We start from the raw sequence: 26,736 nt of genomic DNA, 5'->3' as shown, positions 1-26,736 counted from the left end.
CCTTCCCCCCCCCCACACTAACCTCTTATCTCCCCTCATACACACCTAGCATAAGCTGGAGATAACCACATCAAAACAATGCACAGAATCACAACCAGAGTGAGGAAGGGTATGAGACTGGCTCTGGAGTCTCACTTCTTCTATGTGCCATAGAAGTTACGGGAAATTCCTGTGTGCTCTAAAGCAGTACAGGAAAGGTAACTTAACATGCTGGATGGTTAGTTTGCCAGAAGAGGTCACTGCGATAGGGGCAAAGTAACTCCATAGCAGAGGCCTGGAAAAGAGACCACCTGGCTATGGGGCCAATGGAAAACCCTAGCCATACCTCAGGTTACCTGTGACACCTAGGAAGACAGCCAACGAATCCTGGGAACCAACAGAACAGATCTCAAGTAACATCAGTTGTGAACTTCAGCTGCAGATATCTGAAGAACATCCAAAGACAGTTCTGTAGCACCCTAGGAGTCACAATTGCAGGAATTAGCTCAGTGAGAAACAGAGAAGACTGAGGGTCCTTACCCTTCCACCACTACGAGGTCACACAAGCCACATACACCCAACCTGTAAGTCTGGATTCTACTGCAGAAAGGTGTGAGAGAAGAGATGATACTTGAAGGACTAATACCCAAAAGGAGATTGAAATAGTCAAAGAGATCAATTTAAATTACTAGATAAGACTTAGTTTTACCAAATTAGAGTTAAGACTGGTACTCTTGATCCAGTTACCTAGTGACCAGGGCTAATCAAAAGGAAGAGATGAGTTATAGAAAAATCAAGCTACATTTTTTTGAACACCTGAACGAGTATGTAATCCTCCTACAGATTTATGTTTATTTTATGTGAGCATTCAAAAGTAATCTTTCTTGGCACATTAGAAACTAACATCACTTTAGAAGTAACAGTGGACTTCCAGTTCAAGATGGCAGACTGAACTCATTCATCTACTTCTCGTCAGGAGGGCCTGAGAGTATAAGCAGGCCACAGAACAACTGTGAAAAACCACCAAAGGTTACCAATACAACTCTGACAGTAAATAGTAAATGCTGCTGACAGCATTTACTATGAGTCTAAAGTCTGTTATAGGGCTTTAGCGTGAACTTTGAGATGGAGATAATTAACAGACTAGAGGCAATCTTGATGGGGGAAAAAAATAAACGGCAACACAACTCAGAAATAATAGGAACTCTCCCTGTAGATAACCTCCTTCCCTATAGCAGAAATTAAGGAGGGAGGGACAGATCCCAGCTTATTAAGCCTTATCTCTGCAAGTACATGATAAAGAAAAAGGGAGCTCCACCTCCTATTCACCACAGCAAGTGAAAGCCAATCTGCAGAGCCCCATGGTCAGGATGAAATTCAGTAGAGAAGACAATGCTTTCTAAAGAATATTGACCTTTACGGAATTTCACTAGTTTGCCAAGATATTACCAGTATTCAAATCATCTAACATGTTTAAGTGTCCCACCCAGAATCACTGATTCAGATTTTTGTGAGGCCAAGACTCTGCATTTAAACTTGGTCCCCATGGAATTTTAGATATATTCAAGTTGGACGTCCACTGATTTAGACTTTTATTTGAAAATACTGTAAAGAAGAACAGCCAAGAATCACTGGCTTCTTAATAAAAACTAAGAGAGACACTAAGGTGAAAAAGCAGGAGCACGATGACTCAAGGAAAAGAGAGTAAGGCAAGAAAAGAAATAAAATGATCTTAATTTTAATTGATATCTTCAGAGAAATTCATGAGGGCAATATATCCATGAAACAAGAAAAATGTTTGTAAAATACACTAATCAAAGAACAGTAATCAAAGGAAGAATTATTAGTAAATAAAAACAAAAATTATTTTCAAAACGAAATGACTTTCAGTGAAGGCCAAGATGGGGTAAGTCCATTACTGTCTCTTTTTTCCACTGACTACATTACTGACCTTGAGTTCTTAGGCCCTCCATGTAACAGAAATCCACAACAGGCCAAACCAAAAGCTCAGACGACGGCTTATGATGAGCATGACTACAATTAAAAACGCTGGAGAGAATACTTAAGCGACTGCGGACTCTAAAAGACACATTAGGGAGAAGTCAAAACTTGAAAAACAATCAAAATGGCAGTGAGTTTATTCTTTTTCCAAAAGAAACCTTTTCTTTATGTACCACTTTGACATGAGGGCGGGCAGAGTCCCAGAATTATGCAGCAGGCACACACAGCAAAAACTCCGAGAGATATCCGCTCTTTTCTAGCTGAAGTAAAAGGGGCATCTGTGAGTGGGGAAGCGTATGTGTTGGAGGGTGCAGGGAGTTCACAGTTCCTTGTCTTTCTTTTTTTCTCTTGTTGACCCCGCCCTGAAGCAAGTCTGAATCACAAAGCTGTACTACTGAGGCAGGACACTTAAAAGCCTAAGAGAAAACCTGTCTCTCTGTCCTAAGGAGCCAGGGTAGTATGACAAGTATGGAGGTAGGCATGAGAGTCTGGATCCTCACTGAGTATTGTTCTCTTTTTCTCAATTTATGCTTCAACCCAGGAGGGCCCCTATGGGGTATAATTGCAACAATAGGGGCTGCGGCACACTAAGACTGAAAGAAACCTCAGTATTCTAGTAAGAGTGCCAGGGAAAGACTCCTGGGAGCCAGAGAGCTTAAGGAAAGTCCCCAAGAGTACAGAGACAGAGATCTCCTGATTCCACTTACAGAGCATTGTGTACAGAAGAAAGATAAAGAAGTATAGCAAAGACTGGAGGAACTGCACAACTATATAGCACCACTGACCAACCATAAAGATGTAATAATAGAGATCAATTTTCCCACAAATGAATCTTTAACTTGATGCAATTCTAATCAAAATCCTTCATGTCCTTATAATGAATATATTCTAAAGTTAATCTGTAAGAATTAATACCAAAAATAAGCAAGACATTTTTGAAAAACTAGTAAGAAAAAACTTTAAAGCTACAATAACATTAAAACAGTATGATAATTATGCAGTGATACAGAATTAGACCAAAGGGACTTTAGTACAGACAAATATTTGTATATATGGGAGTCTTATATATGATAGACTTTGAACAATGGGTGAGAAAAGAAATTTTAAATAAATGCTAATAGAACTAATTATTCACTTTAGGAGAAAAAGGTTAGATAGCTACATAAAATCATTTATAAAAATTCTGAAAGACTGAACAAAAATTATTCAAAGAAGATGAAAGGCCAAAAGCCAATAAACGTATGACAAAAAGAAGTCAAATAATTGCAACTTAAATGACATTCCTTTTCTTACTCTTTTAGATTCCGATTATGTTTTTAAAATTAAGAGTCTGTGAATATGTGTATGTGTGTGCATTCACTTGAGTGTGTCAAATCTTTGGATATTTCTATACTAAAAAAAAAGAAAAAAAACAGAGGACATGGGAATTAGAGTAAATCTAGATACTTAGTTCAAAACTATATATAAAACGATATGTAATTAAAAGGCAAATAGAAGCAGTTTAAGTATTTGCAAAAAATATGATAAATTTAATATTCTTAATATAATGAAAATTTATACATAATGGTATTAAAACTGGTAAGACTACAATGGATAACTGGACAAAGGACCCTAAATACAAACAAAGGAACAAATTAAATATCGTTATGAACATATCAATTTAGCAAACACTGAGGTACAGGCACACTCAATGTAATACTGTGAAAGAGGCATACTCATTTGCTGTCAGAGAGGAAAAGGTGACATAACCTTATTAGGAAGCAACATGACATATTAAATAGTAAAAATCTTAGAAAATATTGATGTTCTCTGATAGAATTATTACAATTTAGGAAAGTCTTCAATTCTACTCACATTTGACAGTTATGTGATACTAGATTAAGTCACACACCATTCTGAGCAGCAGTATTTTCACTCTAAAATATGAATACAAGCCACAAATTCTCAGGGTTGTTGTCATATTTAAAAGAATAACAAAGCGTAGAAAAATGCTTAAAAACTACAAAGCAGAGGATTGACCCAAGGTCTGTGAACTCTGGGGGATTTCAGGAGGTCCTCGAACTCTCTGTGTGAATGTTTGTGAAAAGGAACATCTTAAAGCAGACCCTCCAATGGGTTCCTGACCCAAAAGAAAACTGAAAACCATTACAAGCAAAGAGCAAAATCGAAGTGAAGATATTCCTCCCAGTGATGCCTGGCATATTAGAAGCCCAAATCAGGAATTTACTATAAAAATCCAGATAGTATTTAAGATGATACTAAATGTATCCCATTTATTTCTAAACCCCTCAAGAGTAGTATTGAGTGAGTTCTTAGCATATTAATCCATTCTCTGATGCGGTTGTAAAGGGAACCTGAAATTAGGAAAACAATATGATAGTCAGGTGTATCTATTGATACAATCACATGAAATTAATGTAATCTACTTTAGAAAAGAGGGGGGGCACATAAAGAGATTTAATATATTCAAAGTATTATTCTTAATTTATTAAAATATACATAATTAATCATAAACTACACTGGGACATTTTTCTTGAAGCAAACAAAAAAACTAGAGATTTTATGTGTATATTTTTAATAAAATGAGATGCAGATTATTATTGCTCTTTCTCCAAAATAATTAAGACTAAAAGATTAATTTTAAAACTTCAATTTCTAGATGATGAACCACATCTTCATTCAAAAAATTTTAAAAGCCCTAAAAGTGAGCCGCAGTGATCAAATCCTACCCAATCAAACATGTGGCAAATAGACTAAAAGGGAATTTTAACTATAAATGATTAAGATAAAAGTACTTGAGGACTTAACTTCTGGGAAGGTGGAATAGATGTATTTTTCTCTATTCTTCTCACTAAGTAAAACCAAAAGCTCTGGACATCATACATAACAAACATAAGGAGACTCTAAAAGTGGAGAGCAGAAAGCAGACCAGGTAGGGACCTCAGGATCCAAGGAAAATGACACAGTAGTAAGTTCTATGGGTTTTCTTTTGTGCCTTATGTATCCCAGACGTAGAGTTGAAGAAGATGGTTTCTGGAAATACCAAGAGGCACAGGCCCTCCCCCTCCGAAAACAAAATAACAAAAAACAACCAACTAAGCAAACAAAACAAAATCTTGTTCTCTCTAGCTAAAAGATCAGGAAAGGGGCAATCTAGACCAAAGCTATTGTACCCAGACAAATATTACAAAAACAAACAAACAAACTGTGGACCCACCCCAATTAGGAAAGGCCGGGTGGGGAGCCTACACTTCACCCTTGCCACGCTACAACAGGGCAACCCACACTCCTTACCACAGTGATGTCAGAGAAGGCTCGCTGGGAGCTGGTCCCCACCAAGTGATAACGAGACCTCCATCCCCATATGTCAGTGAGGAGTAACTGACAGTAACAAGGTGTCCTTCCCCATCCCTGCTATAGGCCGGTGTCAGAAGAGGCCTAGTGGAGTCAGGCCTTTAACCACAGCCAAACAGTAAAAAAGACCTTCCTCTGTGGAAGCCATCTAGGGAGCAGTGCTGAGGCCCTCCTGCCCCTCCCAGCGAGGGAGAAGTCAGTGTTGGCCAGAACTCCCATCTCTGCCCCGTAATAATGAGGAATCTCCCACCACTGTGATTGAGAGTCAACAGAAGCAGAGTGAGGAATCTCGACTTCTACCCTCACCAGGCAGTAACTGATGGAGCACTCCCCTCCTTTCTGTGCTGGAGCAGTGATAGAGGACGCCAACTAAATCCTAATGTTTAAATAAGATCCTGAGTCTCAGAACATAGACCCAAAATGTCCAGGTATCAAACGAAAATTACTCATCACACCAAGAACCAAGAATATCTCAAACTAAAGGAAAAAAGACAATTCACAGATGCCAATACCAAGATGACAGAGATGCTATCTGAAAAGGATTTTTAAGTGCCATGATAAAAATGTTTCAAGGAGCAATTACACACATGTGTAAAACAAAGAACTTCAGCAAAGAAAGAAAAATATAAAGAACCAAGTGGAAATTTCAAAATTGGAAAATACAATAACTGAAATAAAAGACTCAATGGACGAGAGCAACAGTAGAATAGAGGAAAAGAGAGAAGCACTGAACTGGAAGACAGATCAATAGAAACCATGCAATCTGAACAGAGAAAAAACACTGAAAACAGTTTTGGGGAACTGTAGGACCATAACGAAAGATATATCTTCCCTGTTATCAGAGTCCCAGAAAGAGAAAAGAAAGAGTAAGGTTGAAAAAGTGCTCTAAGAAACAAAAGCTGATAACTTCCTAAGCTTGGCAAAACCCATAAACTTATAGTTTCAAGAAGCTAAGTGAATCCTAAACAAGATAAATCCAAAGCAATCCACATCATAGTTAAATTCCTGAAAACTAAAGACAATGAAAACAGCTAGAGAGACAAGATAATTTACCCGCGGGGGCGGGGGCGGAGGGGAGGGGAGCAATTAAAAAGACAGATTTCTTCTCTAAAACAAAGGAGGGATGAAGGAAGTGGCGGATTGTTCCCTGAAGTCCACATCTGATCATTTGTGGTTTTAGATCTGTTTTTCTCTTGTTCATGACTCTTGGCATGCCTGGAATCTGGAGAATGAACGTCAGATATTTTGTAATAAAAATTGTAGAAGCTATGAACAATATTATCTTTTTCAATAGGTTTTCTTTAGTTTCTAGGTGGCAACAGAACTAATCCAACCAGAGATTAAGCTAATTTGAGGGCAGTTTTCAATTACATTAAGACCTGGTCACTTCTCTGGTTCATCTTTACTGCTAACTTATAGTTAGTTATACACAGATCTCAACTGGAAGCCTAAGAGTTTTCCCATGACTCTATCTCTACAGCACCATAAGACTGCTGAAAACTCTTAGATTCTCAGCCTCCTAACGGCCAATTTCTGGTCAACTATTCTGTCTCCAATTGGTTTGTGCTACTTACTAATCTGCAATGATTTCTAGGGGAAATATGGTTCAGATTTTTGTGCTCACTTCTTTATGCTTATATTCTCTTCGGGATCTAAAAGATGACGACACTTTCCGTAAAATAATCTTGACAAAAAGAAATCAAACCTGAATTTCATCAAGCCTCCACACTCAAACAAAAATTTACAAGAAATACAGAAAACAACAACCAACAAGTTAAACAATGCTATGGGATGCAATAAGCAAGAGATGATTCTTTAATAAATTAGTCTCTTCAATGAATACACTGCAAAAATTTAAAATAAAGGGAGAAAAATGGAGACAGAGAAAAGAGAGGAAAGGTAAAGAGAGGAGAAAAAGGAGAAATACAGATTAAAAGATTTTTTTTTAAAAAAGGGCATATCATTTAATCACATTGTGAATCTTATTTAGATCCTAATTCAAACAAGCAAAATAGTAAAAATATGGAACAAAATGTTTATGATATTAAGATAATTTAAAATTTAAACACTGATTGTAAACTTAAAATGAGTGTACCTATGTTGGTTTCTTAGTTTTGAAATATATACCATGGCTTATAAGATATTAACATTACAGGAAACTGAAGTATATATCTCTAATTTTTCTGTATATATAATTCATTTCAAAATTTCTTTTTTTTTTAAAGAAATATACACACCATTTTTATTGTCTCCAGAAATGTATGGGAGTTCCAGTTTTTCAGCATCCTTCCTAGAACCTTATATTCTCATTATTTCTTATTTTAGTCATTCTCACAGGGATGCAGTGGTATTGAATCATAGTTTTAATTTGCATTTCCCTAATGGCTAATGATTTTGAACACCTTTTAGGCATTTGTTTACCAACGTTATATATCCTCTTTGATGAAATGTCTATGTCTTTTGCCTATTTTGAAATTAAGTTTTTTGTTTCCTTATACTGAGTTTTGAGAGTTCTTTATATATTCTTGATATAAGTCTTTTATTGGATATGTAATATGAAAATATTTACTCAGTCTGTAGCTTGTATTTTTATTCTCTTAACAGTGTCCTTCCCAGAGCAAAAGCTTTTAATGTCTATGAAATCCAATTTACCCACTTCTTTTCTTTAGTGAATCATGCTTTTGGTGTCATGTCTAAGGATTCTTTGCTTAATCTCAAGTCACAAACATTTTCCCTTATGCCTTCTTCCAAAGCTTTATAGTTTCACATTTTACATTTAGATCTATGATGAATTTTGAGTAAACTGTTATATAATACATGAAGTATAAACTGAAGTTCATTTTTTTGTATATAAATGCAAAGCCAACACCATTTAGACAAAAAGCTATTCTTTCTCTCCTGAAATGCTTTTGCGCCTCTGTCAAAAATCAGTTGGCCATACTTGCATGGGTCCTATTTTTAGACTGTCTACTCTGTTCCAATGATCTGTGGATCTATCCTTTTGCCAATACCACACCATCTTTATTTCTGCACTGACTTTCTTTTTAGTACCGTCAATATGCTATATGCTCCTTCCTTACTTCAAAATCTTTAGATATGCTTGTTTTATCTGCCTGTATATTTTTCCTCCCTCATCTAATAATTCCTAACTACTCATCTTTTGAAATTCAACTGAAATGTCACTTTCTCAGGAAAATCTTTCCATCATGAGGATGAAAGAAGTTTCGTGAGAAAGGACAAAAATCAAGATCCATCAGTCCAACAGGGCTTCTAATTACCGACAGCAAGTCGGGGACTACCTAAAGCTTTAAGAAGCTATTAGGATTTCTTAAGCCTTATTAACACCACTGAGTTTATTTCTGTCGTGACCACTACCCCTTCTCTACCTCTTCCTCCTTCTACCATTCCCCTAAGGATTAGCTGTAAAATCTTAAAAGCAAAAAGGGAATGTACTTGTCATGCTGGTGGCAAGTAAGGGGAAGCTGCCAACAATACATTATTCCACTTCTGCCCTGGATAGGCACTGGAGATAGAAAAGATGAATTTCCTAAGGCCAAGGATGAGAATGAAATTGATCTAGGTTTAACCACAAAAAGGTCCATCCCCAACAAAAACTAAGAAAGTATTGAGGAATAGACGGATCTTTGTATTAAGTAATCACAATTTAGAGAACTAGTTAGAGGTGGCGATGAGTTAAGATTTCTTTTAAAGAGCCTCTTCTCATAAAATGTTTTGTAGTTAACAACAATGATTTCAAAATACCATAATCAGAAAAAAAGAAAAACAAAGTTAACTCCTATTTTCTATGCATTTGTTATATACCAGGGACTGGACTGGATACTTTACATGTGCATTCCCATGTAGTCTTTACAAAAAGTCTGAGAAGTAGATATTATTTCTATTTTATAGAGAAAGGAATTGAGCTTATACTGCTTGGTTGGTTCTGTTTCCCTTTTACTCTTATTCTAATTTGTTTTTATAATAATTATACCCATAAAAAAAACCAAAGCAATACATGGAAAATTTCAACTTAAATGAAAAAAAGACAATAGACACCAGCACTGAGCTGACAAAGATGTCTGAATTATCTAACAAGAATTTTAAAGCAACTATCCATAAAACAAACCAACAAGTAATTATGAGCACTACTGAAACAAATGAAAAAACAGAGTCTCAGCAAAGAAATAAAAGATATAAAGAACAACCAAGTGGAAATTTTAGAACTGAAAAAATACAATAGCCAAAATTAAACTCACTTGATGGACTCAATAGTAAAATGTCGATTAAGAAGAATCAGTAAACTTAAAGAGATATCAACAGAAATTATCCAATCTGAACAACAGAAAGATAATAGAGTGAAAAAGAGTAAATGGAACTTCAGGGACCTGCGGAACAATTACAAAGATCTCGCATTCATGCCATCGAAGTTCCAGAGAGGAGAAAGAGTGGGCAGAAAAATTATTTGAATAATGGCTGACGATTTTTCAAACTTGGTAAAAATCATAAACTAACAAATTCAAGAAGTTGAGCAAACTGCAAACAAGTTAAAGCCAAAGAAATCCAAACATAGATACATTATAATAAAGTTTCTGAAACTAAATACAGAGAACAAAATCTTGTAAGCACCCAGAGAAAAAGAGTATACTACTTCTAGATGAACATAAGTTAGAATGACAGTGAATTTCTTATCAGAAACCATGGAGGCCAGAAGGATTCGTTTACCTTAAGAATAAAGATTATCAAGAGCCAATGCTATGCGTGCCTTTTAATTCATTTTAATTTTAGATAGTATTTACTGAATCTGCTATAAAAATTGAGAAAAATGTACTCGAATCTCCCACATCTCAATTTATTTTATTTTATTCAAATTTCCAACATTTACATTCGACATTATAATCATATAATCAATTGCATATACATAACCGTCTATGTAATTCCCACAGGTATTCAGTCTCAGTTCTAACATTAAGTTCAGTGTCGGATTTGAAGAACACAATCAACAAGCTGGAAGTATGGCTGACTCTTCATTTGGGCTTTACTTGACCTTCCCCCATCTAAAATGACAACTCTTCCCTACTACAAGTGGCTATATGCCCCACTATCCTGTTTTACTTTTATCATAGCACTTAATTACCTCAAATTAATTACTTGTTTTCTTCCATATTATCTGCCTCCTTCCTCCACTAAAAAGTTCTATGAAAGCATGAACTTTTATTCTGCTCACTGCTGTATGATTCATATGCTTAATTCCTGTGTTGGACATTTAGTTTGAGAATGAACAGCTGAAAATCTCTTCCTTAAGAACTGTTTTTTAAATCTAGGTACATATTTTGAAGTATGATTTCACAGAAAAATTTTAAATCAATATCATTGAGATAGAATTTATACGCAAAAAACCATGCCTAGTTTAAATGTACAACAAAATGAGTTTTGACAAAGGAAAATACCTATGCAACCACTGTCACAATTAAGATATAGAACATTTCCACTGTCCCAAAATGTTTCCTCATAACTCTTTGCAGCCCAGAGAATATTTACTTTAATATTTAAAAGTATCATATGAATTCTATGAGAAGTGATTTGATATATAACAGAGCTTTTTCTATACCCACCAATTAAAAGATCGAAATGTTTCTTTACATTTAGTGAGAAGAAAGAAAGAAAGCCTTTACACTGCTCCTCACACTGCACACTCTACACCTAAGAACATCTCTTTGCCCCTTCTAGGGGGTGTGAATCTATCCATCATTCAAGTCCCAGCTCATGCAATCTTCTCTGCAAAGTTCTAATACTTCCTCTCCACCTGTCCCTCCTCCAAATTAATCTCTGTTCTCATGGCATATTATTATTACCCTTACCTTAATGGTTCTTACACAGTTTACAAACTTTTTTAGTCTGTTAAGGAAAAGATGTCTTATGCATATAACAAATCCGACATCTGGCATGCAGAGCAAACAGCACATATTCAAAAAGTAAATCTTAGCATTCAGGTAAAACATCACCTGTTTGGCAAAGTCCTTTCCAACTCAACCTCTAACCCTGACAATATAAAATAATTTAGTTAGGTGCTTGAGTATATTCTTCTAAACCAGTACTTAATTCAATTAAATTGTCATTTTAATTAAAAATTTATCATTTGGTCATCTAAAACTTTCATTAAAATTTTTAATTCTGAATGGTAAACATTAATACTCAAAAATATTGAACAACTGCTTGATAAAATGCTTGCTATTTTTTTAAAGAATCTGTACATGTTTATCTAGAGATAATTTAATTTATGTTGCTTCTCTATTTTATAAACAATGCAGAATTAGTTTTGTACAACCACTGGCAACAATTTTTTAAAAAAATTTATTCCAAATAAATTTCATAACCCTAATTCGCCACATGCCTGTTTCATAAATGTCAACTTTCACTATCCAAGTTACACTAACATATTAAATGTTAGGTGGGAAAAACTCTACTTTTTCATAAACACCTAGAGAGAAAATAAGGTCCTCAATTCATAATTTTTAACAGTCTGATCATTCACTAGAAGATCATAAGTTTAAGAGATATTCTAGCAATATTTTGACAGAACAATGACAGTTGACATAATTTTCTTCTGTCTTTAATGAAGAAGGAAAGATTTACAAAAACAAAAGTGAAGCTGAATTACTTATCTGTGTGGCATAGTTCAACGGAGGTTTCCTAAGACAGTTTCATTTTGACCCTAAACATCTTTGTGAATGATATTAAACATAAGATTTCAGTAAATTTTTTTCTGTATTATAATTTTGTTTACTCTTCTGAAAGCACTGTCCTTTTACATAACCAAGTTTAACTCGTAAAATTAATAAAAATAGCATAGTGCATAGGAACAAATTATCAGATTCCTACCCACAGTTCAAAAGGAAAAATAGCTTTACAATTACTATCACGGGGCTTCTCATGCAAAGTTCCACTCTAGTATTTCCAATACAGTTTAAGCTGACTCTCTGCCTGAACCTGTCCTATATACCAATGCCAAATTAAACTCTTTGAATTAAATAACTCTCTCAATGTCAGCTTCTACTGAAAACCATCAATGACTTCCCAAACTACAGAAAAAAGTCCCACCTAGTTAGCTTGATTTACAAGTACATTCAGGTCACTGCCTTTACCTATGCCTCAGCAACTACCTCATCCTGCACTCAGTTCTTACCGTCAGGCTTCTTCTCAGACTGATCCTCTTCCTGGAGTATTTTTCCCAACTCCTGGCTCCCAAGAGAGAATCCATATCCTACTGAACTTTTACACTCCCGTTCAAATTTCTCTCCAAAACTCTGCATCAACGAACTTGTTCCACATCTCCCTTACTTATTTAGGTATTTACAAACTGGTTCCGTATGTCTAAATTTTCATTTAAGTTAACGTTATTCCATTGATTTGTTCATTTCAATAATTATAATTGTTGGATATTTATTATAAGCCAAGTTATTCCAGGCACTGGTGTTACAGGGAACAAAAAAGATACCATCCCAGTTGTCACAGTGTTACACTTATATGTAATGAATATAAAATATTTGGGTACTACTAATTTATCATACTACATCAAATTTCCCATTGTTGGCCAATTAGGCTGTCTTCAGTTTTTACAATTATAAGTAATACTATTGTGAATATAGCTCTAACACAGCTTTTTTATTCCTTGAATTATTTACTTAGGGTTAATTCCCAAGAATAGAATTATTAAATCAATAGTCATAGTAATGTTTATGGCTTTTAAGATATATACTACCATACTATACTCCAAATGAGCTGTACCAATTCCAAAAGCAATGCATGAGTACTTGATTCTCTATGGATTATTTTATTATAGTTATTCAATAAGTATGAAAAGGTAATTCACTATTGTTTTAATTACTCAGGAGGTTGAACTCTTTACCTATGTTTGTTTACTCTGTGTCCCCTTATGACCAAATGGGTGTGACTTTATCAATGTACTGGAATCTTAGTGCTGTAAATATTTTTTTTAATTTTCATAGTAGTTTTAGATAGTATTTAAAGTTATATTTATAAATGTTTTCCATTTTGTTATATTTTTTAAATTTTGTATTGGTTTTCTTCATATAGATTTGTTTAATTTTTTACAGTCAATTTTTGGTCTTCTTAGATTACTATTCTTTGCATAGTTTCACTAACTTTTCAATTTTAAAAAGTTAACCATACATCTGTATACAGACAGGTTCAACACTAATTTTTCTGGCTGCTTTTTTGGTCATTTCAAAACTTATTAAATAATTCTACCACTTGACAGACTTTATGTTTGTTTATTATATATTAAATTCCTAAGTCATGTTTTCTCAATTCTAAAGATAGTTGTTTTTCTTAAAATAATATTTTCAGGTTTCTGAAACTAGGAGAAGTATCAAAATTGGTTTCCAAAAAATCTACCAGTAGCCAAGCAAAAGAATAAATTATGATGTATGTCACTGTTTGCCCATGTGTAAAGCTATAGAAATACCTTCCACAGAAGGTATGCTTATCCAACTATGACCACAGCTGAGTTAATTGCATAGGTAAACTCACTTGCAGTTGAATTTTAAGTTATATCTGAAAGCATAATTGTTGCTTAAAAATGTTTTCAGAAAGATTTAACTATGATAAAGCACTGAAATAAAAAGCTATAGCGATGCAAAAAGCTATGGTTGTCTGCTACAAGACGAGCAAAGGCAATTAAAGACAGTCGATATTGCCTAATCTTTCATAACAGATCATAGAATTTTCAGAGCTGGGAGACACTGGTGTGACCAATTAATATTTTACAAAGTACTATCACCCAAGTGCTGGATTGCAAACTGTCAAAAGTTTCCAGCTAACTCAAAAAGGAAGTTATTTAATTCACAGCTTATCTATAGAAAAATTGAAAATATGAGTCTACCCAAAAAAGAAAAGCAGTTAAATTCATTTCCCATATGACTCAAAACTATACTGACAACCACGTGTAAAGAGACCAAAAAAAAAATAAAAATAAAAAAATAAGCACAGGAAGGAAAAAGCAGCAAGTCAGAATGTGACAAAGGATTACTCAATCTTATAATATGATTCCAAAGAAGATGGTATAGAAATTATATGGATAAATGTATGCTTCTGTCAGCTAATTTCTAAAAAGAATTTTAAAAATAAATGTTTCTTTTTTCTTGAAAACGTACTAAATCAATAGCATACATCACAATTAATAGTCTTAGAATTGAGTAACTGCATTGTATGTATGCACGAATATATTTGTCTACAGCTATTCAGTTATTTATTCACTCCTTCCTTTCTGAGTAGAAGAAACCAAGAACAGAGAAGCAGGAGCAAAACTAACGATATAATGCATAAAGATCAAACTCTTTTAAGATCCTAAAGGTTACTGTGATGCAGAAAAATACATGATGATTGAAGTAAGTACAACGCAGGTGAAAAATAACAACCACAGTTAGATAACTAGCAAATAACAACCAAAGACCTTGGTAACATTAAAGGTGAGTAACAGCAAACAGAAATACCTGAGAAAAGTAAATTAAAAGGGGTCTTAACTCAGTTAAAAGTAAGAGTCTTAAGAACTTATTAAAACTATCTGGTATTTGACCAAGATTTGGAATAGTATAATCCTGATCGACCACTCTACCACTGAAGTAAGCTCCAGAGAGTGGAAGTGAGAGGGTGCACCAGGCAAAACTGCCTGTTTATTTTTATGAAAGGATCTTGACCACAGGCAGCTAGGAACCCTTCAGCCTCAGTTACAGGTGAGCCTCACACCTGAAACACGGAGAATAAGCCAACTGGTTTCTTGGCTTCTTTTACTTAGGCCCACATCTTAACCCATATAAAAAAAGAAGAAAAAGATAATCAAGTATTTCCACAAAAAGTCATGATGGAGTAAAAGAGATTCAATTAATCCTCCAGTTATACAACCAGAAAACTGGGTAAAATGAACAACAGTTTTCAGATATTAGACAACAGTCAATACTGGAGTAGGATACCTGAAAAAAGGGGAAAAAATGAGGTGAGCCCTACAACTGCCCCACATCACACCCTGAAGCAGTTTCCATTATGCAGTATATATTTATACATATAATTTCTATACCATCATCTTCGGAATCATAATATAACATTGAGTCTAATCCTTTGTCACATTCTGACATGCTGCTTTTTCCCACCTGTGCCTAATTTTTTTAGTCCCTCTACACATGATTGTCGGTATAGTTTTGAATTGTGTGGGAAACAGAGCCTGACAGTCTCAGAGAGTTGAGGAAACAAAAATTCACATTCAGGGAGACCAAGGCAGCAAGAATTTGTGGAAAAGCATACCAGAGAGAAGGAACTGCATATAATAATAGGGCTCTGAAGATCTGCATAGGTCTCCTCTCAAGCCTTTGGCAGGTACTGACCTGTCATATACGAGAGGAATCTACGAAAGGTTGGGGAAAGGATCACTGAAAAACAAATAAACCAAAGGTTCCCGAACCTCAAACAAGGTTGAGAACAGTTTGTATTCCTATCAAATGGAGTGAAGACTGAAGACCTTGTAACACATGAGACATTAAATAAACTCCTCAGAATGTTTCAACTCTAAATTAGCTCTAGGAATAAAGGCTGTTTTAGACTCACCCTAACAAAGCTTCCTCAAAACAAATTGAGTCTAAAAAAAATCAAAGTGAATTCAAAAAATTTAATTGCATGACACAACTTAGACCAACATAATTTAAAGGAATACAACAAAATCCAGCACCCAACAACATAAAATTCACTATGTCTGACATCCTCTGAAAATTTACCAGGCATATACATTAAAAGGAAAATATGACCTATAACCAGGAGAATAAAAGATCAATAGAAACTGACAGAGACACAAAACTTGCTAGATGAAGATGCTAAAATCTATTATAAATATGCTCAATATGCTCCAGAAGGTAGAGAAAGATATGAAAGTGTTGAGGAGTATAGATTTTTTTAAAGCTCAAATGAAACTTCTAGAAATGAAAAATACACAGGGTGGGATTAAAGCAGACTGAACAGTTAATATGAAAACGCAGCAATAGAAAATATTCAAAGTAAAGCACAAAGGGAAAAAATACAAAAAAGAAAAAATACAAAAAAGAGAAAGAAAAGAGAACACCAATGATTTGTAGTAATATATCAAACAATCTAATAGACATGTACTTGGGGTCTAAAAACTAGAGAAAAAGGTGACAAATAAATATTTGGAGAAATAATGGGAAAATTTTTTCAAACCATAAACTCACAGATCCAAGAAGTTCAAAAAAAAAAAAAAAGCCAAAAAGGATAAACAAATAAAACTACACTTAGAAATATAAATACTATCATCAATTTGTTGAAAACCAGCGAATAAGAAAAAATGTTAAAAGTTGTCAGAGATGGGAAAAGACCCCTTATGTACAGAAAAACAAAGACTTCTCATTAGAAACAATGCAAATAAGTCAATGAAGTTACATTGCTAAGTACTAGAAGAATAAAAAAAATCTGTCAACCTAAAGATCTATATCCACTTAAAATATATTTCAAAATGAAAGTGGAAATGTTATTAGACAAAGGTTGAGAGAAATCCATTACAAGAAGACATGCACTTAAAGAAATGTTCTTTAGGCATAAAGAAAATAGCAGATCAAAGTTTAGACCTACACAAAGGAATGAAGAGATGCAGTAACAGTAAACATTAATAGATATAAAAGACATCTTTGTCTCAGATTTTAATTTCTGGGTTGTTTTTTTCTCAACTGTTTAGTATCAAGAAAAATCTGCTTTGCTTACAATAGAAACTAAAATAGTAACCCCCTCCAAATAAAAAAATCTCACTTCCATGCTAAGATATTTATATTGATTTTATAACATTAATCGGGCATATTTCCATCTTTTTATAATCTCTAGAACAGTTTCTCACTAAGGAATTACATGTTCCTTGAAAGCTAGAAAAAACTCACTGGCAAAATGATCTGGCCCCAGAACCAATTTTTGGAAAAAATATCTTGAACTTTCTCCCATAGTTTTTGGTTTACCCAGATTTTCTTCTTCTAAAAGCAGTTTGGGGGTTTCACAATTCATTTCAGAGAAATTTCTAATGCATTGGCTAAGAGTTAATAAGTAGAGCTTTCCCACAATTGAAAAAAAACAAAACTCTTTTCTATTTCTATATTTTCTTTATCTTTTCTTACTTTGATTTTCTATCTTTTCCTTAATAAGATTAGTCAGTTGTTTCTTTTATTTGTTTTATAAACTTAAGAAATAGCTCTTAAATTTTTCAATTTTATAGTTTCTCTTTTTCAATTCATCTATTTCTAACTTTATCTTATTTATATCCTCCCTTTCTCATAGGCATTTATTTTATTGGCTTTATTTGCTTGTTTGTTTTATTGACTTCTGAGGTTGAGTACATTCACTTCTTTTTTTAAATCAATTTATTTCTGAGCACATTAATGTGAGCCTGAATCTCATTTCAGAGTGCTAAATAATCAGTTGATCTTCTGTTTGACTCATTATTTAAGAACGTTTTGTTTGATTTTTCCAAGTTGTTGGAAAAGTTGAAATAGTACATTTTAAGCTTCTGTTGTAGTGACAGAATAGGCATATATAGTTTCATCTTTTCTGGAATTAACTGAAGTTTTCTATTGTGGCTTAACCTATTTTTTTTTTTTTTTAAGTATCACTCTGTCAACTGAAAAAGTATCCTTATCCCAAATTTAAATGACACTTTATAAGTGACTAAATAAACCCCATAAACAATGCAGGCCTTACACTATACTTTTTCAGGCTTTAAATTTTTACCAGCATTAAATGCATCCAATGATATAAACAGTAAGGACAGAGATTCTCAACTGTGCACCTCTCATATGGGTGCAGCTTGTGGCGCTCCAATAGCAACATCAAACATCACTGACCACAGATAACCATTACAAACATAATGATGATGAAAAAGTTGGAAATATTGTTAGAATTGCCAAAGTGTGACACAGAGACACGAAGTGATCAAATACTATTGAAAAAGGTGCCAAATAGACCTGCTTGATGCAGGGTTGCCACAAACCTTCAATTTGTAAAAAAGTTAAAAAATGTATTATCTGTGAAGCACAATTAGGCAAAGTACAATAAAACAAGGTATGCCTCTATATGTTAAGTTTTTTTCCTACAAATATATACCTATGATAAAGTTTAATTTATGTTAGGCATAGTGAGAGATTAACAGTAACTAATAATGAAATAGAACAATTATAACAATATACTATAATAAAAGGTATATAAATGTGCTCTTTCTCTCTCAAAATATTTTGCTGTACTGCACTCATCCTTCTTGTGATGATGTGAGATGACACAATGCCTATGTGACGAGATGAAGTAAGGCGGACAGGCTAAGACAAAGGGATGTCTTGTATTCGGAGCAGGATAGAGGAGGACGACACGAGACTTCATCAAACTACTCTGAACAGCATGCTATTTAAAACTTATGAATTGTTTATGTGTGAAACTTTCCGTTTAATATTTTTTGGGCCGCAGTTACCTGAGGGTAACTGAAACCACAGAAAGTGAAACTGTGTTTGATAAAGGGGGACTAGTGTACTTCATCTTTCCACTCAAATCTTTCATGATCAGAAAAAAGAGTGAGTTTCTGTTACACACATGTATCTTATTATTCAAAAATTCTTTTATCTCTTTAATAAACTATAATCCATAAAAGCAAAACCTTTAACAAAAATAATTGGTTATTCAATTTCAATAGCTATGCCACTCAATAATTAACTGTCATTTGGAAAAATGGAAGAAACAGTTTCTAACTAGTTTAATATCATTTTCAAAAATACCATTGAAGGTATGTTAAAAGGTTGCTTCAATGTATTGCTATATAAAATAATAGGTGTACCTGGGCTGGAGGGTGGGTGGGTGGTGATGCACAGAAAAAAAAGCATAATTTTCATCTAGCTATAGCAGGGACCAGGTCTTCAGATGGCCATCTTCTATAACCTTCAGAAAAAGGTTGTCTGTAATTGTAACCCATCTCTTTATCCTGAAGGTGATACCAAAAATTTTCCTTATTATTAGAGCTTACATGTCTCTTTTCATAAAGCTTAGCTACCTCACTGTGTCATAATGTACTTTGTAGCTGGCAAAGAAAAATTAAAAAAACCAGAGAGCTGGGACAAGTCATATTTTCCCTAAATTGGTCCCGCCCCACCTCTTAATAGGCAAGAATTCTTTTGGCAATCAACTCTCTCAGTAATCTTTCTCAAACTCAGAGACTATTATAAAAAAAAAAAAAAAAAAAAAGAACACAGAGATTACTCATTAAACCACCATAACACATTATCAACAGTTTTTTCCCATCTGCCCCAGACCCAGGACTTCTTAAAGTAACTAAGCCATATTCACCCCTCCTCATCTTAAAAATTAAAGAAAAAGAGCAATTTTTATACAAAATTATGTAGTAGCTGTCTCTTAAACCAAACAAGATATATTTACTAGATACATATTATGTGCTAAACAGTGTACTAAATGCCTTGACTAATTTTACCTCATGTAACCTACGTAAAGTCAGGTGGGAAGTAATCATACAACAGGTGTGGGGGTTGGGGGAAAGGAGTAATTTTATCTAAGAGTCGCAAAGAATTTCAGTAAATAGAACCAATAAAATCAACAAGTAATTTATCGTGAAATGAGACATGAATAGGGTACTTCCAGATCAGGAGGTAAATATAATTAAATAAAAAAAAAAACACTAAAAGCTGTTATAATATACTTATTCTTTGATCTCTGGCTATACGTTACGCTACGTTAATTCTTAGTCACTTAGTGAGTACCTTGTATTTGTAAAGAAGCAAACTCAATTGGACTCTGGATTCCCTAAATGTTAAGACACCTTCCAAAATCAAAATTACAAATGAAAACTGGTATGTATGTATGTATGTATGTACGTATGTATGTATTTTTATTAAACGCCTACAACACCTGGTATTCCCAGGTGGTCTCCCATCCAAGTACTGACCAGGCCCGACCCTGCTTAGCTTCCGAGATCAGACAATATCAGGCATGTTCAGGGTGGCATGGCCATAGGAAAACTGGTATTTAAAAGTTTAACTTCTAGCCAGTACACTAAGGTAAACAAAAGAAATAAAAGGTGTAAGGATTAGAGTGAAGGGAATAAAAATGACAAGTTTTAAGGAAAGACACAAAAACTAAAGAAGACAGACTCTAGGGCTAGAATGCCTGAATTCTAATCCCTTTCCTACTACATACAGGGCTAGGTAACCTTGGGCAAGTTAACCTCTTTCCACTGGAGTTCTTGCAAGGATCTACTGGGTAAATATATGTAAGCGCTTAGACTGGAGCCTGATAAATAGTGAGCACTACATAGTAAATCTGTCCTTTGTAGGCAATATGATTTCCTATATAGAAAACCCAAAAGACTCGAGAAATTATTAGAAAGAATTCATCAGGTTGCTACATACACATAATTCAACTGTATTCTTATAAGCCAACACAGAGAAAATGTAAATTTCTGGACCTTTCTATGGAAATTTTCAAAGTGGCTTAGAGAATGATATCAAGAATTATACCAGCACCATCACCCCTGACACCACAAGTGCTTAGCTTAAACAATGATCAACTCATGGCCACTCTTGTTTCATCCCCACCCGCTGCCTTCCCTCTACTCTGTGAAACAATGAAGCAGATCCCAGACACATCCTTGCACCCATCATTTCACTATGCATCTCTAAAAGGTAATGACTTTTTAAAATAACTACATACTGTTATCACACCTAAAAACTAACAATAATTTCTTCTTTTTTCTTTTCTTTTTTTTAAATTAATTAATTTTTTATGGTGACACTGGTTAATGAAATCTAATAAGTTTCAGCTGTACACTTTAACAGTAAGGCATATATATATTTACAGTGTGTGTTCACCTCCCATAGTTAGGTTTCTTTCTGTCACCACATATTTGAACCCCTTCACCCCATCTACCCCCCTCCTCCTCTCCCTTCTACCCCACACAATAATTTCTTAATATCAAATATACAGTCAGTGTTCAAAGTTTCCTGATTATTTCATATTTATCTATTAAAAACTGGACCCAAATAAAGTCCAAACATTGTTATCAATCTCAGATTTTGGCCTTCATTTCTCTTTTTTTGTTCTCTACAATTTATTTGCTGAAAAAAAAAAAAAAAACAAGTTGTGTCCCAAAGATTTCCCCAAAGCCTGGATTTTGCAGACTGCATCCTCATGGTATCATTTCATTTGTTTCCCTGTCTTCTGTGTTTCTGGTAAACTGGTAGTTAGAGCAGGAGGCTTGATCAGATTCGGGTTCTAATTCAACTTCTTGGCAAGAATATGTCACGATTAGTGTTGTGAACTTCACTAAGAGAAACCTAATGTCTGGTTGTCTTCTTGTGAGGTTAGCAACCACTGATGATCTTTGCTTAGGTCCAGAAATCCATTACAAAACAATGATGTTCTATTTATCGCTCTATTTATTAACTAGAATACTCCTGGAAAAGAAACTTCCTCTCCTCAACTATTTCGTTACCTTCAGGTACAGCTGGTTCATTAGCATACTCCAAAGAAAACTAATCTGTTTTTTTTAAGTATCATTATGAACTCACAGATTTAAACATATTTGATGTGACTGATTATATTGCAGTTTTACCTGCCGGTGCTCAAATTGTCTCATCTTTGGCAAGCCAGCATCCATTCAATTAAGTACCTTAGTTGTTCTGCCATGCCTTATTAGTGTTTAATAATTTTCTTGCAAGATGTTCAAGACCACAGATCTGTAATCAGCTTTAGCCATAAGCCACTCTCCTATTCAACTAGATTGTTATTCTTTATTTCTACTAAATCAAAAATTCCTAATTCTTAATTATAAATCAGCTGTGTAAGATATTCTGGATTTTTATAACTGAACATTGCCCTAGGAATTATAGCAATATTTCTCAGTGAAGTCTACTTTCAGCATTTCATTGAATGCCTTCCCCCCAAAAAAGAGCATATCCCCACTCAAAACTGAATGTTAAATGCTTCAATTTGAGAGACTGTATCAAAAAGATTCCTAATCTATTCTCTCCTGACATTCTGGCTCTGGAAAGTATTTATTGCTTCATGTTCTATTTCAAAATTTGGATATAGTTTTTAAACATGTACAATTAAAAATTCAGTTTTTGACAAATTAAAATAATAAAGTGTAGGAAAATGGTTAAACTCTTAGACTGAATTATTTTGTACCTAATTCAGACCTTTTATAAAATCCTCATACCACATCCTTAACATTAAAACCCATGATATTGTGAATATGAAGTCATAAGTTCTGATTATTGGAAATAATAAATGTATTTGCTAAGTTATACTCCCTTGAAATAACAGAAATGGCATTATCAGCAATAAAGAAATATTTATCTTATTTTACTAAAAAACTAATTAACAAACATGTAAGGCCATGTCACGCTACATGGCTAGCACACATCACAGTGGAAAAGCAGGATCCTATACTTGCTGATCATTTTTTAACAAAACTGAAAAGATATGGCTTTAGTGGCCAAAAATTGCTTATATCCACGAATTTTACTATTTTCTCAACAGTAAATCACAATTAGAAATCACATTACTGAATGCCAATTCTTCTCTCTGACAAAAGTGGGATATGGATTGTTCCTGGTGCAATTTCTAATACTCACAGGCCAAAAACACCTTTCTTGCAGCTAAAGTTGCTAGGCTTTGATCAGAGGAATCAATCAACTTTTCCAGGCAACAGTGGCTTAAAAACAAACAACCACTACCAAAAACAAAACGAAATAATAACAAAATACTCTTCTGCAGTGGAGTTGATTTCTAAGTGATAACAATAACACATCTACATGAAGTGCTGGTATGTCCTCTGCACATCAATGCTTTCATCCAACTGAAAAACAAAAATTCTGCTAGCGTGCACACGACAGTAATTGCTTTTCCAGATGGTATGCCTTTGATAAGAGGTTTTTGCCAAAAGCTCATTTTACTTTCTCTCCAAGCATATTTGTTATTAACTTTGAAACTGGTTTTACAGGCTTCTGAGTAGTGGTGTGAGCTGACCTGTTTTCGGCTATGAGAAGGGTAATTGTGAATGATACTTCAACAGCTCTGTCTTTAGCAATATTCATTAATTTCACACTGAAAAACTTTATTTTATATAATTTTATACACTTGTTTAATTTATCATCACAAAGCTTAAAAGTAATTATTATAGAAAAGGAAACTAAGACAGAAATGTTAATTCAATTCCAAGGGTAGTATGAAAGTGGAAAAGCCAAAGCTTTTCATAACACAGAGAAAACTATAGCAAGGGAAAATCTACTTCCTCAATATATCTTGTTGGAATTTTGCAAATGTTTTCTTGAGTTCAAATAAAATATTTTTTAAAGGTACCATTTTAACTTAATGTATGTATTCCAAGACATAATCTTATAAATGTTCTAAGACCTCAACTTATGTACTGGTTTTGTTTTGCTTAAATCCCCCATAAAAAAATAAAATCCCACAATCTCAAAATCTAAAGATCTCTCAAAAAATTATGAGAAAGTATTGTCAAAATGTATTATTATATAAAACTTCTGAGCACAAATCTGTAAAATTTTCAGATGAATTAGAAATCCCTAGTTTAAGGATTTAAGCAACCTAATTTGGCTATATGGCATTTTTACAAGTAGAATCATAAGTAGTTAACAAACAAAACCAATTAGCAAATTCAGAACTTCCTACTCCCTAATCTTAGCTTTTGTTGAGACTTGAATATAAAACTTAACTATATTACTTAAAAAAGGAATTCTAAATTATGATTTTATATGCTTATTTTACGACTGCTTTAAAATGGTTTTCAGATAAGTCTATCTAGTCTCCCTAGCCCCAGAGTAAACATTCTGAATGAAAGATGTCTTCGACTTCATTCATAATGAAGTTATAGAATAATTTATATTCTTCTACATAACTAAAGTCATTCTTTGTAAAGCTTGGACATCAAACAAATGTTGTTAAATGAAAGTAAGAAGAAAAGATGTCTAAAAAATTAAGGAAAATGGCTCTGATAATAAGACAAATTATGAAAGGAAGAAGGAAAGGTATCTAAAAAAATAAGGGAAATGGTTCTAATAACAAGAAAAATTATATATTTAATCATCATTATCATTTGATTCAAAATGACACGAAAAGTAGATCTCCAAGCTGCCAGGGAAGTTTTAAAACTTCTCTTCAAAGCAACCTAACTCTTTTTCATTTGCTGTTTGATTTGAAGTAACTTTTCTTTGGCAAAAAAATTGCTCAAGTACAGTATCCCCTTTTAGAAAGTAACCTATTTATTTTAACTAAAGCAGTCAGAATTTTCCAATACCATGGATTCTTATTATTTTAGAATTTGTGCTTTATATAGTCTTCTTCCAAAACAGAACAAAATGAAATAATCTTAGTAATATGTGATACATTTTTCTCAGATTTTTGTCTTCTCTATATTCTAGCAAAATTAATTTATAAACCTCTGTAATGTATACAGAGAACTGACCATCTTGGATCTATTTCCTATAATAACTATCTTTTCATACCTTCTGCCTATATAGAAAAATATAATTTTTTAAAAAGTTTGTTGTTAAATGAACACCAAACTGTACCTTGTTTAGAATTTGTACATATATCAGAAAAACGGGGAGCACTGTATTTGTTTTCTATTAATACAATGTTTCCTTTGATTGTTTTCAATTATCTTATGTAGTCTTTAGAGTGAGAATCTACCCCATAATTTGGAAGTGTCATCTGATTCTTTAATTACATATCTTCTCACTTTTCTGGTCCAAGTGAAACTAACCCAGCAAATCCCAAAGGTCCTACAGACGTAGTCTGTGGGGAATAAAAGTGACACTTCTTGGCAAATAGAAAATCCCTTACAATAAGTTTAGAAGAGGAGAAAAAAGTTTCCAAATCGAACTAAACGACAATAACTAAGATCTCTTGTATCATGTGAGCAAACTCTACTAGAGTGCTGAACTCAGTTGCTCATCTCAAATAGTCATGACATAAAAAAATTATTAAACTGACATTTATTTATTCCAAGTCCTCTAACACAGTTTACTGAGTCTTAACTGGCACTCAGTATATAACTTCATTTCTCATAACGGACACACTTTCCTAATTATAAAGATTACCTTCCTTTAAAATCTGGATCTTTTTCTCAATTTTGGGGGGAGTAAGTAGAGGAAGATGGTTTGAACTCATCTCCAAAAGCTAACCATTCTAACATAAAAAGTTTAACTTATAAAAGCTACATATAGAAACCAACATGATAAAATGACTGCCAAAGAATCAAATTAAAATAAAATTGAGTGTCAAGTACCTTAGAAAGTAGAAATTCTAAATGTCGGTGTCTTCATTTGGAAGCAAAAATTCCTACTGCATGATCTTGTCTGATGGTCCTTGATTTTATCATCAGAGTTGGTTCCAGTTACATTTCCATTAGTAAGGATAGATCTAAAGTAGAAGAAAGATGACAAATTTAGTCTATTGAAAACATTACATATTTCAGATACTGTAATACATCACTGTTTTCCTATAGACTCTAATATAGATGCTTTAGTTGTTACAGAAATGCCAATTCCCATTCTTGTCTCTACTCCAGATTTAAAATATTGAAAGATTAAAGGAGAAAGAAGAGAAAGAAGAGAGAGAAAAAGAAAAAAAGAAAGACAGAAAGTTAGTTGATAAGAGGTAATTAGTTCCTAGCTTTAAAAAGGTTTAGATTCCCAAAGGAGGTATGCAGCAAATGAGGCTTTGTTTTGGTATTCCAAGGAGACAAGAGGGCTCAACTATTAGCTCACTCACCAGAGCCAGCAGCAGTAGCCTCAACACCCTGTGTCAGGTAAAATGGAACAGTAGGAGGAAACAAGATTTCCAGAAGATGATAACCTCTCTGATAAAGATGCACCCAATATGATGGCTGTCATTCATTCCTGGGTCATTGGCAGTGGGATAAGACAAATTGGATTTTACTAAACTAATAGAGTGCTGTATCTTCCCATTCTACCTCAAAGCTAACTCCACAGAGTGGGGACTCTGCTTAAGAAACGTGAGCCCCACCAGCTTTCAATATTTAAAGCTTAATTGCTTTAGGCTTAACCACCCAGGGTTAAGCTTTTCACTATTATTCCCTTTAGATCACAAAGTCACAGTGGTCAGGCTCCAGAGACAATCCTTATACCACAGGTCAGTTCAAGAATCTCTGCTAGGGTAGTAAAGCTATACCTTTGGCTCTCACAGTTGTCACTCTAGGGTTCCATTCAAAACACAGACCGTTCTGGCCAACTACCCTCTCTCCTATTTTCATGCCCACAATGTTCTCCATACTTTCTCAGCCACCCATGTGTACCTCCTACC

The 26,736-nt window shown here is 34.0% G+C and overlaps 1 protein-coding gene and 1 pseudogene across 5 annotated transcripts in view; both read right to left on the bottom strand.

Annotated features, from left to right (window-relative positions):
- Positions 1-25,829, bottom strand: part of NCOA1 (nuclear receptor coactivator 1) — a 148,590-nt gene extending 122,761 nt beyond the window's left edge. For 3 of the 5 annotated variants that reach the window (XM_006910276.3, XM_015588220.2, XM_015588223.2), the window contains exon 1: positions 25,700-25,829. The gene's annotated coding sequence lies outside the window, so the exon portion shown is untranslated. Of the gene's footprint in view, positions 1-325; positions 459-25,699 lie in introns of all 5 variants that reach the window. The other 2 variants (XM_015588218.2, XM_015588219.2) reach the window with 2 other exon arrangements.
- LOC112478525 lies at positions 20,284-20,402 on the bottom strand (annotated as a pseudogene).
- Positions 25,830-26,736: the final 907 nt, after the last annotated feature.

The sequence above is a fragment of the Pteropus alecto genome, unplaced genomic scaffold, assembly GCF_000325575.1.
Source record: "Pteropus alecto unplaced genomic scaffold, ASM32557v1 scaffold61, whole genome shotgun sequence".
Classification (NCBI taxonomy): domain Eukaryota; kingdom Metazoa; phylum Chordata; class Mammalia; order Chiroptera; family Pteropodidae; genus Pteropus; species Pteropus alecto.
The sequence above is the reverse complement of the archived record's forward strand: the minus strand, read 5'-3'. Positions and strand labels throughout refer to the sequence as shown.